This window comes from Pongo pygmaeus, chromosome X (genome assembly GCF_028885625.2).
Source record: "Pongo pygmaeus isolate AG05252 chromosome X, NHGRI_mPonPyg2-v2.0_pri, whole genome shotgun sequence".
Classification (NCBI taxonomy): domain Eukaryota; kingdom Metazoa; phylum Chordata; class Mammalia; order Primates; family Hominidae; genus Pongo; species Pongo pygmaeus.
This window is the reverse complement of record NC_072396.2, coordinates 67682333-67697617: the sequence shown is the minus strand read 5'-3', so window position 1 is coordinate 67697617 and position 15285 is coordinate 67682333. Positions and strand designations below refer to the sequence as shown.

Below are 15285 nucleotides of genomic sequence, written 5' to 3'. Positions count from 1 at the left end.
ATATGTACTATATAGTATATATTATATGTATTGTATATATACTATATACTACCTAGTATATATTGTATATATACTATATACTACCTAGTATATATAGTATATATACTATATACTACCTAGTGTATATAGTAGTATATATACTATATACTACCTAGTGTATATAGTAGTATATATACTATATACTACCTAGTGTATATAGTAGTATATATACTATATACTACCTAGTATATATAGTATATATACTATCTACTACATAGTATATAGTATATGTAGTATATATAGTATATATACTATGTATTATATATAATATAATGAGAACACCTAATATCTACTAGATATAAGTAACAATATATAATAGTAATCAAATAATATATATATAATATATATAGTATTCTATATTATATATATAATATATATAGTATTCTATATTATATATATTATAAATGTATAATATGATAAATGTTATAGATATATTCTATATTATATATATTATATATAATGTATGTTACATATATAATATATAATATATATATAATATTCTATATACAATATATAATGAATATATGTTATATATAGAATATTATACATAATATATTATATATAATAATATATTATGTATATATAATATATATAATACATATAATATCATATATCATTATATTATATTATACTATATATAATATATATTATACATAATATAATATTATATAATATAATAAGAGTACCTAATATCTATTAGATATAAGTAACAATATATAATAGTAATCTAATACTATATATATTCTGTATTAGAATTTATATATTCTACATTAGAATATATATTCTAAATTAGAATATATATTCTATATTAGAATTTTTATTCTACATTAGAATATATATTCTATATTAGAATTTCTATATTCTACATTAAAATATATAGATTCTACTATATATATTCTACTATATATATTCTGCTATATATATATTCTACTATATATAGTATATACAGCATATACACATACTATATATACAATATATATATTCTACCATATATATTCTACTATATATAGTAGATAGTAGATACTATCTACATATATATATAGATAGATATATATATATATAGATAGATAGTATATATATGGTATATATACTATAGATAGCATATATACTATATATAGTATATATATATAGTATATATAGTATAGATAGTATATATACTATATATATACACAATAAGTGGTATATATATACATATACACTATATATAGTATATATATACAGTATATATATACATATACACTATATATAGTATGTATATACAGTATATATACATATAGACTATGTATACACATATATACAGTATATATTCACATACACTATATATACACATATATATACATATACACTATATATATACATATACACCATATGTAGTATATATATACAGTATATATACATACACACTATATATATACCATATATAGTGTATATATAGTATATATAAGGTATAGTATATATATGGTGTATATATAGTATACATATAGTACTATATATATTATATACTCTATACCTATGTATGCTATATATACTACTATATACTACTGTATACAATAGTATACATATAATATATGCTATTATATATAGTATATATATAGTATATACTACATATATACTATATATATAGTATATACGACATATATACCATATATAGTATATACGACATATATACTATGTATAGTATATACTACTATATGTAGTATGTATATATATTCTATATATATTATATATAGTAGTATATATATAGTATATATATACTACTACATAAATTATGTATATATATTCTATATATATTATATATAGAGTATATTTATAGTATATATATACCACTATATACACCTACAATATATAGTATATACATAGTATAAATATATACTCTGTATTTACTATGTATACTGTGTATACTACATATATATTCTACTATATATTCTACTACATATAGTATTCTACTGTATATACTATATATACTATCTATACTATCTATAGTATATATATACTATAGATAGTATAGATATATAATATATAGTATCTATATACTATAAAAATATGCTATGTATACTACATATACTATTTATATAGTGTATATATACTCTATATATCTATATATACTATTTTTACATACTATATATACCATATATAGTATATTAGTATATATATAGTGTATTATATATATACTATATATACTACATACTGTATGTATACTATATATACTATATACTATATATGATATATATACTATATATACTATATACAATATATGCTATATATACTATATACAATATACAATATATACTATATATATTATATACCATATATAATATATATATTATACTATATATAGTCTTCTTATATATATATATTCTACTATAAATATATTCTACTATATATAATAGAATATATTTATTCTACTATATGTGTATTCTACTATATATATTCTGCTATATATATATTCTACTAGATACTATATATACGATATATACTATATATGCTCTATATATACTATATATTATATATAATATATAATATATCTATTATATAGAGTATATATAGACTATATATAGTATATTATCTGTGCTACATATATAGTGTATATTACACATATTATATATATACTATACATATATTATATATATAGTATATATATTATAGTATATATGTAGTATATGTAGTGTATATAGCATATAGAGTATATATGCTATGTACTATATATATACTATATACTATATATACTATATATACGAAATATATATACTAAATATACTATATATGCTTTACTATATATAGTATTCTCCTATATATATTCTACTATATATACTACTATGCATATATTCTGCTATATATATATTCTACTATATCATCTACTATATATGTATTCTGCTATATATATATTCTACTATATATATTCTACTAGATTTATTCTGCTATATATATATTCTACTACATATATTCTACTATATATATTCTGCTATATATAATACATACATAGTAGAATATATATATAGCGGAATATATATATATAGTATATAATATATATATATTCTACTACATATATATAGGATATATATATATTCTAGTATATATATTCTACCATATATATATAGGATATATATATATTCTACTTCATATATAGGATATATATATATTCTACTATATATATTCTACTATATATTATATATATATTATATATAACACATAGTATATATATTATATATACTATATTGTATATATTATATACAATATATAGTATATATAATATATACTATATATGATATATAGTATATATTATATATAGTATATATGATATATAGTATATATTATATATAGTATATATGATATATAGTACATATTATATATAGTGTATATATGATATATAGTACATATTATATATAGTATATATATGATATATAGTATATATTATATATAGTATATATATGATATATAGTATATATTATATATAGTATATATATGATATATAGTATATATTATATATAGTATATATATGATATATAGTATATATTATGTATAGTATATGTATAATATATAGTATATATACAATATATATAGTATATATAAATATATTATATATAGTACATATATTATATAGTATATATACTATATAATATGTAAAATATATATACTATATTATATATAATATGTAGTATATAGTATGTATACTATATATAATATGTAGTATACATACTATATACTACATATTATATATACTGTTATATGTATAATATATATATTATAACGTAGAAGATATATATATTCTACCATATATATACTATATATAGTGTATATATATACTACATATATACTATATATACTATCTGTAGTTTGTATATATATACTATATAGATACTATATATACTCTATATATACTATATATAGAGTATATATACATGGTATATAGAGTATATATATATGGTATATATACTATATATAGACTATATATTGTATATATACTATATATATAGTATATATATACTATATACAGACTATATATACACTATATATAGACTCTATATATACACTATATATATACTCTATATAATATATACTACACATATTATATATAATGTATATAATAAATATATTCTACTATATATAGTGGAACATATAGTATAGAATATTTAAATTCTAATATAGAATATATATATACTATTAGGATATTTATTAGAATATTTTAATATACTTCTAATATGATTCTCTTCTAATATTGTAATATAATTTTAATCTAATATTCTAATATAATTCTAATATTCGAATATATTTCTAATATTCTTATATATATTAGAATATTCTAATATTCTCTTCAGTTCTGTCCCTCTAGAAATCCCTGACTAATACAATATGGTAAACTTTATGGATGTTCCTCATAAAATTTAAAACAGGATTACTGTATGATTCAGAAAGCTCACTTTTCATTATAAAGCCAAAGGAAATGAAATCAATTTGTTGAAGAGATATGTGCACTCCCGTGTTCACTGCAGCTGTATTCACGATAGCCAAGATATGGAAACAACCTAATTGGCCATCAACAGATAAATGAATAAAGAAAACGTGGTAGATATACAAATTGGAATACTATTCTGCCTTTAAAGAGAAGATAATACTGTCACTTGTGAGAACATGAATGAACCTGGAGGACATTATATAAAGTGAAACAAGACAGGCACAGGCACAGAATGATGAATACCACATGATTTTCCTTATATGTAGAATCTAACTAACATTTCCTCTTGAACAAGCCACTGGTAACTACCATTCTTCCCTCTGCTTCTATGGGTTTTACTATTTTAAGTAAATGTTAAGTAAATAAATGTTAGTAAAAAGGTACAAAGAAAAAAGTTCAAGTGATTTCTTGTACAATATAATGACTGTAGTTAATAACAAAGTATTGTATACCTGGAAATTGGTAAGAGAGTAGATATTAAGTGTTCTCACCAAACATATAATTAGATGAGGTAATTCTTAAGTTGATTAACTCAATTTAGGCATTCCACATTGTATACATATTTCAAAATATGTTGTACACCATACACTGATATAATTTTTATTTAATTTAAAAATACGTAAATACATAAAAATTTTTTTTTAATTGTGAGATAAATGAGTTAGTAAGAATTGGAGCCTGCCACTCACAGCAGCCAATGCAGTCATGAATGTAGAAAATTTTCACTGAGCCCTATTTACCTTGAAATTCAAACAATTATAAATGTTACATCTGTTTTATTTCATTTTTGAGACTGCAATGTAACTACAATAATACAAAACAGTAATAGTTCTAAAGAAAGATTTAAAATAAAATGCATAAATACTTGCATCTGAACTTGAATTAAAAGTTTCTTCAAAACTGAACAAAGAATGGTGCTTCATCATTCAGATTTATTACATTTATAATAATAAACTCAAAACTAAATGTAAAACTTAATAAATAAATAAATAGAATTATTTGTCAAGCGCCTCACAACTAACCATGACACACTGAGAGTTTACATCACTTTTAGTACCTTAATGCTGACCTACAGTGGTGGTCATCATGCTTGTTGATGCTGCAATTATGCATCCCTTTCAGTGAATCCTTTTTGAGAAGGCATCCTCATACATATTTATTCATTTATAAATTATATATCATAGTATGAACATTATAAACAGTATAATAATGTACACAAAAGATGACATTTTTAATGACAGGATGATGAAAATGATAGTATTGAAATTTTAAATTTATGTTTATTGATGATAAAATAAAACTTTTACTCTCACTGAAAAATTATCTTAGATGTAGCAATGTGATTGAATATGCTTTTTTTAGATCTTGGAATAACATTTGGTATCATAATCCAAAGCTCTGATAGTATATTCAATTTGTTTCAGCAGTTTAGTATTTATTTTACAAAGACTAAAGACAACGTGATACATTTTGCATCTGTGTCCCCACCAAAACCAAAACTTTTGTCAAACTGTAACCCCCAGTGTTGAAGATGGGGCCTGGTGGGAAATTGGATCATGGGGGCAGAGTCCTCATGAATGGGTTAGCACCACCTGCTTGGTGCTGTTCTTCTGTCAATGAGTGAGTGAGTTATCATGAGATCTGGTTGTTTAAAAGTACGTACCACCTCCCACCTCTCGGTTTTGCTCCTGCCATGTAAAATGATTGCTCCCACTTTGTCCTCCGCCATGAATAAGAGTTCCCTGAGGCCTCCGCAGAAGCAAATGCTGCCATGCTTCCTGTACAGCCTGTGGAATCCTGAGCCCAATTAAACCTATTTTCTTTATAAATTTACCAATCTCAGGTATTTTTTATAGCAGTGTGAGAACAAACAAATACACAGTTTACTGTTAATAGGTGTTTAGATATTAATTTTTACTGTTCATACACCTGTCTTGATAATTTGAAATTTATGTCCAAATTTATGAAATCTGATTGGATCAGTGCTTTTTTAATTTGCTTGCTTTTACTAGTAGAGTGGCTGAAGGATCACTAGAAATATTAATATAAGTGTTAGCTCTGCCATTTTCTTATTACTGTTACAATTCATTTTTAAGTAAGGAGAAAAACATGTTTTAATAAAAATGATGTTTTTAAATTTTAATTTTACACTATTAATGGACTCCAAATTATTGGCTTTATGTCTATCAACATTTAATGCAGTGTTACTCATCTGCTTTTAATTTTACTATGTATTATTCATTTGTTCAGTTGTTTTCTGATACAGTATTTCAATACGTTAATTCTGTAGTATACCTTTTTCAATTTTTATTGTGAATTAAGCATACATCATAAAATTATCTATAATATATGTACAGTTTAAAAAATAATAAAATTAATATCCCTATACTTACTACCTAGGGCAAGAAACAGAATATGGCTAGTAGTGCAAAAGTCCTCTGTATAACCCACCCAGAATGCACTGCCCTTTCTTGCCAATGGTGATAAACACTATCTGAAGTTTTTTATTAATTATACCTTTTTTCTTTATAGTTTGACCACTGTGTGTATATCTCTTCTTTTTTTTTTTTAACTTACAATACATGAAACCATACTGTATGTGGTTTTTAGATGCTTTTTTCACTCGACATTATTTTCTGGAGACTCATACATATCACTCAATACAGCTATAGTTTAGTTTTTCAGGCTGTGTACTTTTCTGTCTTTATTTATACATTAATTTATTTATCTATTCTACTATTGATAGACATTTGGGTTGTTTGCATATATTTAATATTACAAACAGTGCTGCTGAAACATTCCTGTATATGTTTCCTGGGAGCAAATACGTAAGAATTCATTTAAGGGGAATTGTTGGATGAAAGGGTATGCAAATGCTTGACTATGCTGGGTGATACAAATAGTAAGTTTTGGAAGTGGTTACCAATTTAAATTCTCTTCAGCAATATGTGAGAGTTCCCATTGTTCTACATTTTCACCAAAACTTGGTTTACAAAACTTTTTGATTTTTTTTCCCATCTGGTTTTGGTAAAAGATTATCTCAGGAACTCATCTTTCATTTTCCTCATAACCAATGAGATTGTATATATTTGTATATATTTATGTATCATTTTTATTTTCTCTTCTGTCATGGGCATATTCTTGCTTTTTGTCGATTTTTCTATTGTGTTTGTCTTTTTCTTATTGCCTTCTAGAAATGTGTTGTATTTCTGGTTACTAATACTCTGGCTGGATACATTGCATATTATTCTCCCAGTTGTAACTTACTTATTTCCATTCTTTTTATGGTGATTTTTAGATGACAATAGATTCTTATTTTAACATAGTTGAACTTGTTACTCTCTTTCATTATTGTTTGGATGTTTAGTGTCTTGTTTAAGAAAAGTTTCTCGTGGAAGAGGCCAAGATGGCTGACTAAAAACCGCTGTGGTCGAAGGCTCCCACCAAGAAGAACAAAAGTGGCAAGTGAATCCTTCACCGGCAACTGAGGTATCTAGGTTCTCTTATTGAGGCTGATTAGATGGTAGGCATGACCCACAGAGAGTGATAAAAAGCAGGGTGGATTGATGGCCCACCTGGGAACTGCACAGGGCAAGGGAAGGACCCACCCCTGCCAAGGGAGGCACTGAGTGATTGTGCTACCTTGCCCAGGAAGCCACATGTTTTCCATGGATCTGTACACACCATGGATCAGGAGATCCCCTTGTGAGCCCATACCACCAGGGCCTTGGGCCTTAAGCACAGAGCTGTGCAAATTCTCAGCAGCTGCTCTACTGGAGACTGCCTAAGACTACTAAGTTCCTGTGGGAAGAAGAAGCCACCATCACTGAAGCTGCCAGCTGCCTAAAATGATTGAGCTCCTTAGGTGAGGTGTGGCTGCCATCACTGTGGCTGCCTGCTGCCTAACACAACTGAGTTTCTGAAGGGAGGGGCAGCCACCATCACTGCAGCTGCCTACTTCCTAAGATGACTGAGCTCCCAAGGGGAGTGGCAGCAGCCATCACTGCAGCTCAGCTCCAGTCTGTGGTTTTCCCCTGCTGGTGCTGGGGACACTGGGCAGTTTGGACCCAGGAGGAATTCCCACAGTGCAGCACAGTGGCTGTGGCAGATTGTGGCCAGACTGCCTTCTTAGGGTGAACTTGGGTCCATCCCTCCTCAGCAGGCAGGGCCTCCCTGTGGGAATTTTAGCAACTCCAGCCAGGAGTTTACAGACAAAACTCTGATCTCCCTGGAATGGAACCCCTAGAGGGAGGGGTGGCCATAATGTCCATGAATCAGCAGACTTAGTCTTTTCCCCTGCTGCCTCTGAGAAATCTGGGCAGTCCAGACAAGTGGAATTCCCCCTAGTGCAACACAGCCCCTCCACCAATGGATAGCCAGAGTGCTTCATTAAGTGGGTCCCTGATACCATGCCTCCTGACTCAGTGAGATCCCCCAAGAGGGGTCACCAGACACCTAATACATGAACATTCCTGCTGGCATCAGTTTGGTGCCCCTCTGAGACAGAGCTCCCAGAGAAAGAAGCAGGCAGCCATCTTTGTTGTTTTGCAGCCTCCACTGGTGATATCACCAGATGCAGGAGGGACCCAGGTTAATAGGGTGTAAAGTGGTCCCCAGGACACCCTGCAGCAGCTCTATAGAAAAGAGACCTATTAAAAGATAAACAAACAGAAAGCAACAACAACAACAGCATCAACAAAAAGTCCCCATAAAACCCCATCCAAAGGTCAGCAGTTTCAAAGACTGAAGGTAGATAAAGTTATAAAGATGAGAAAGAATCAATGAAAAAATGCTGAAAACTATAATTGCCAGAGTGCCTCTTCTCCCTCAGATGATCACAACACCACTCCAGGAAGGGCACAGGACTGAGCTGAGGCTGAGATGGATGAACTGACAGAAGCAGGCTTCAGAAGGTGGGTAATAACAAACTTCACTGAGCTAAAGGAACATGTTCTAACCCAATGCAAATAAGCTAAAAACCATAATAAAATATTAAAGGAGCTGTTAACTAGAATAACCAGTTGGGAGAGGTACATAAATGACCAGATGAAGCTGAAAAACAAAACAAGAGAACTTTACAATGCAACTGCAGGTATCAATAGACAAGTAGACCAAGTGGAGGAAAGAATTTCAGAGCTTGAAGACATTCTTGCTGAAATTAAGACAGGCAGACAAGACTAGAGAAAAAAGAATGAAAAGGAACAAACAAAACCTCTGAGAACTATGGGATTATGTAAAAAGACTGAACCTATGACTGATTGGGATGCTGGAAAGAAACAGGGAGAATGAAACCGAGTTAACAAACCTACTTCAGGATATCATCCAAAACATATTTCAGGATATCATCTTCCCCAGCCTAGCAAGATAGGCCAACATTAAAATTCAGGAAATCCATAGAACCCCAGTAAGATACTCTATGAGAAGAGCAACTCCAAGACACATAATCATGATACTATCCAAGTTTGAAATGAAGAAAGACATTGTTAAGGGCAGCCAGAAAGAAAGGCCAGTCACCTACAAATGGAAGCCCATCAGAATAACAGCAGACCTCTTGGTGGAAATTCTACAAGCCAGAAGAGATTGGGGGCCAATATTCAACATTCTTAAAGAAAAGAATTTTCAAACCAGAATTTCATATCTGGCCAAACTAAGCTTCATAAGCAAAGGAGAAATAAAATTCCTTTCAGACAACCAAATGCTGTGGGAATTTGTCACCACCAGGCCTGCCTTGCAAGAGTTGCTGAAGGCAACACTAACTATAAAAAGGAAAAACCTTTGCCAGTCACAAAAAAAAAAAAAAAAAACACTGAAGTACACAGACCAATGACACTACAAAGTATTAAATCAACAAGCCTGCAAAATAACCAGCTAGCATCGTGGTGACATAATCAAATTCACACATAACAATATTAACCCTAAATGCATGTGGGCTAAATGCCCCAATTAAATGACACAGAATAGCAAACTGAATAGAGTGGAGACCTATTGGTGTGCTGTATTCAAGAGACTCATCTCATGTGCAAAGACACAAATATGCTCAACAGAAAGGGAAAAAGAAAAATATAGCAGCAAATGGAAAGCAGAAAAAAGCAGGGGTTGCAATCCTAGTTTATGACAAAACAGACTGTAAATCAACAAAGATCAAAAAAGACAAAGAAGGGCATTATATTATGGTAAAGGAGTCAATTCGACAAGAAAAGCTAACTATCCTAAATATATATGCACCCAATATGGAAGCACCCATGTTCTTAAAACAAGTTCTTATAGACCCACAAAGAGGCTTAGACTTCCACACAATAATAATGGGAGATTTAACACCACACTGTCAATATTAGACAGCTCATTGAGGCAGAAAATTAACAAGAATATTCACGACAAGAACTCAGCTCTTGGTCAAGTGGATGTCATAAATATATACAGAACTCTCCACCTAAAAACAATGGAGTATACAATCATCTTAACATCAAATGGCACTTACTCTAAAATTGATCACATAATTGGAAGTAAAATGCTCTTCAGCAAATGCTGCCAAACTGAAATCATAACAAACAGTCTCTCAGCCCACAGTGCAATCAAATTAGAACTCAATATTAGAAACCCCACTCAAAATTACTCTACTAAGTGAAAATTGAACAACCTGCTCTGAATGACTCCAGGGTAAGTAATGAAATTAAGGCAGAAATCAAGAAGTTTTTTGAAACCAATGAGAACAAAGAGACAAAAAGTACCAGAATCTCTAGGACACAGCCAAAGCAGTGTTAAGACGGAAATTTATAACAGTAAATGCCCACATCAAGAAGTTAGAAAGATCTCAAATATACATTCTAACACCACAACTAAAAGAACTAGATAACTGAGAGCAAACAAACCCCAAGGCTATAGAAGACAAGGAATAACCAAGATCATAGTAGAACTGAAGGAGACAGAGACACACAAAACCCTTCAAAAAATCACTGAATCCTGAAGCTGTTTTTTTTTGGAAAAAGTAATAAAATAGACCACTAGCTAGACTAATAAAGAATAAAAGAGAGAAGAATAAAATAGAACCAATGAAAAACGATAAAGGGGATATCACTACTGACCCCAAAGAAATACAAGCAGCCATCAGAGAGTACAACAAACAACACTCTGCAAATTTACTAGAAAATCTAGAAGAAATGGATAAATTCCTGGACACATACATCCTCCCAAGACTGAACCAGGAAGAAGTTGAATCCCTGAATAGACCAATAACAGGTTCTGAAATTGAGACAGTAATAAATAGCCTACTGACTAAAAAAAGCCCAGGAACAGATAAATTTACAGCTGAATTCTACAAGAGGTACAAAGAGGAGCTTGTACTATTTCTTCTGAAACTATTTCAAGCAACTGAAAATGAGGGACTCCCCCCTAACTCTTTTTATGAGGCCAGCATCATGCTGATACCAAAACCCAACAGAGATACAAGAAAAAAGAAAATTTAGGCCAATATCCCTGATGAACATGATGCAAAAATCCTCAATAAAATACTGGCAAACCAAATTCAGAAGCACATCAAAAAGCTTACACACCACAATGAAGTCATCTTTGTGTCCCAGATGCACGGCTGGTTCCAAAAAATGCAAATCAATAAATATAATTGATAACATAAACAGAACTAAAGACAAAAACAACATGATTATCTCAATAGATGCAGAAAAAGGCCTTCAGTATAATTCAACATCCTTTCATGTTGAAAACTCTCAATAAGCTAGGTATTGATGAAACATATGTCAAAATAATTAGAACAATTTATGACAAACCTACAGTCAATATCATACTGATCAGGCAAAAGCTGAAAGCATTTTGCTTAAAAAATGAAATAAGACAAGGGTGACCTCTCTCACCACACTTATTCAACATAGCATTGGAAGTTCTGGCGAAGGCAATCAGGCAACAGAAAGAAATAAAGCATATTCAAATAGGAAGAGTGGAAGTCAAATTGTCTCTTTTTGCAGATGACATGATCCTATATCTATAAAATTCCATTTTCTCAGATTAAAAACACCCTAAGATGATAAGAAACTTCAGCAAAATCTCAGGATTCAAATCAATGTGCAAAAATCAGAAGCATTCCTATCACCATCAATAGACAAGCAGAGAGCCAAATCATGAATGAATTCCCATTCACAATTGCGACAAAGAGAATAACATACCTAGGAATACAGCTAACAAGGCAAGTGAAGGACCTCTTAAAAGAGACTACAAACCACTTCTCAAGGAAATGAGAGAGGACACAAACAAATGGAGAAACATTCCATGCTCATAAACAGGAAGAATCAATATTGTGAAAATGGCCATACTGCCCAAAATATTTTACAGATTCAATGCTATTCCCATTAAAATACTGTTGACATTCTTCACAGAATTAGAAAAAATTACATTAAAATTCATAGGAAACCAAAGGAGAGCCCATATAGCCAAAATGATCCTAAGCAAAAATAACAAAGCTGGAGGCATCATACTGCTCAACTTCAAACTGTACTACAAGGCTACGGTAATGGTACTGGTACAAAAACAGACACATAGACCTATGGAACAGAATAGAGAACTCGGAAATAAGACCACACATCTATAACCATTTGATTTTTGGCAAATCTGACAAAAACAACCAATGAAAAAAGGATTCCCTATTTATTAAATGGTGCTAGAAGAACTGGCTAGCCATATGCAGAAAATTAAAACTGGACCCCTTTCTTACACCTTATACAAAAATGAACTCAACATGGATTAAAGTCTTAAGTGTGAGACTCCAAACTCTAAAAATCCTAGAAGAAAATCTAGGCAATATCATTTAGGACATAGGCATGGGCAAAGATTTTATGATGAAAACCTCAAAAGCAATTGCAACAAACAAAAAATTGGCAAATGGGATCTAATTAAACTAAAGAGCTTCTGCGCAGCAAAAGAAACTATCATCAGAGTGAACAGGCAACCTACAGAATGGGAGAAAATTTTGGCAATCTATCCATCTGACAAAGGTATGATACTCAGAATCTCCAAGGAACTTAAACAAATTTACCATAAAAAATAAAACAACCCTATCAAAAAGTGGGCAAAGGACATGAACAGACACTTCTCTAAATAAGACATTTATGTAGGCAGCAAACATATGAAAAAAAGTTCAACATCACTGATCATTAGAGAAATGCAAATACAAAACCACAATGAGATGCCATCTCATGACAGTCAGAAAGGTGATTAGTAAAAAGTCAAGAAACAATAGACATGGGTGAGGCTGTGGAGAAATCAAAACACTTTCACTGTTGGTGAGAATGTAAATTAGTTCAACCATTGTGGGAGACAGTGTGTCGATTCCTCAAAGCCTAGAGGCAGAAATACCATTTCATTTGACCCAGTAATTTTATTACTGGGTATATACCCAAAGGAATATAAGTCATTCTATTATAAAGATACATGCACACGTATGTTCATCACAGCACTTTTCACAATAGCAAAAACATAGAATTAACCCAAACGCTCATCAATGATAGACTGGATAAAGAAAATGTGTTACATATATATACCATGGAATACTATGCACCCATAAAATGAAATGAGATTATGTCCTTTGCAGAGACATGGATGGAGCTGGAAGCCATTATTCTCAGCAAACTAACGCAAGGACAGTAAATCAAACACCACATGTTCTCACCTATAAATGTGAGCTGAACAATGAGAACGCATGGACACAGGGAGGGAAACAACACACACTGTCACTGGAGGGCAGGCAAGGGGATGGAGAGCATTAGAAAAAATAGCTAATGTGTGCTGGGCTTGATACCTTGGTGATGAGTTGACAGGTGCAGCAAACTATCGTGGTACATTTTTACCTATGTAACAAACCTGCACATCCTGCACACGTATCCTGGAACTTAAAATAAAATAATGAAAAAAAATCAAAACAAAATAAATAAAAAATGAAAAAAATGAAAAGAAAATAAATAAAAAATGGAAAAAGGAAAGAAAAGTTTCTCAAGCAGGGCAAAACCTGCCATGATGTTGCCTGAAGTGTCCTAGTGACCCGATGTGAGAAACTCACTTGAGACATTGCCACCATGGAAACAGCTGAGGAAACAAAGGAGCCTGCTGAACCTGAAATCACTGAGCTGTGCTGGGACATGTTCTCCAAAATGGACATTTATCTTACTGGAGAATTGACGACCACCAATGAAGACTATAAGCTCCTGGAAAATGAATAAACTACTCAGCTTGAAGTATCTTGAAATAAAAGATATTGCTATAAACATTAGTAGATACTTAAAGGACTTAAGTTTAAGTTCAGTAGTATGCTGGACTGCAGCCTTATCTGGATCAGATCAATGTCATTGAAGAGCAGGTAGCAGCTCTTGAGCAGACAGCTTAAAAGTTAAGTGCATTTTTTTTAAAAACTGGAAGCCAAGTACAAGAAGTTGGAGAAGCGATGAAAAACTTATTTCTATGGGACAAAGTCTTTTTTACTGTGGAAGATGTTTTATAAGATGTGAATACTGAGGCTGATGAATTGTCAAATCTCCTCAAAATAAAACTATGCTGATCTTTCTAGGAAGATCTCAATGTTGGAATAAACTGTAGGACTGTGGCTGCTCCTGTACCTCCTTTGAGGCAGTAACTCTTGAAAACTCACACTTATAACTTCTTATTTTTACCTGAATGCTTCATCATCCATTCAGGATAGAGAATCTCAAAGTTCAAGGTACACTTGGGTGTGCCAGTAAAATCAAATAAGAGGACCTATTTTCTCTAGTAGTGGTTGATTACCACATTATTTTTGT

General features: G+C 30.5%; 1 pseudogene; it reads left to right on the top strand.

The window, feature by feature from the left end:
- The first annotated feature begins 14568 nt into the window (after positions 1-14568).
- Positions 14569-14937, top strand: LOC129025170 (biogenesis of lysosome-related organelles complex 1 subunit 2-like; annotated as a pseudogene).
- The last annotated feature ends 348 nt before the right edge of the window (positions 14938-15285 follow it).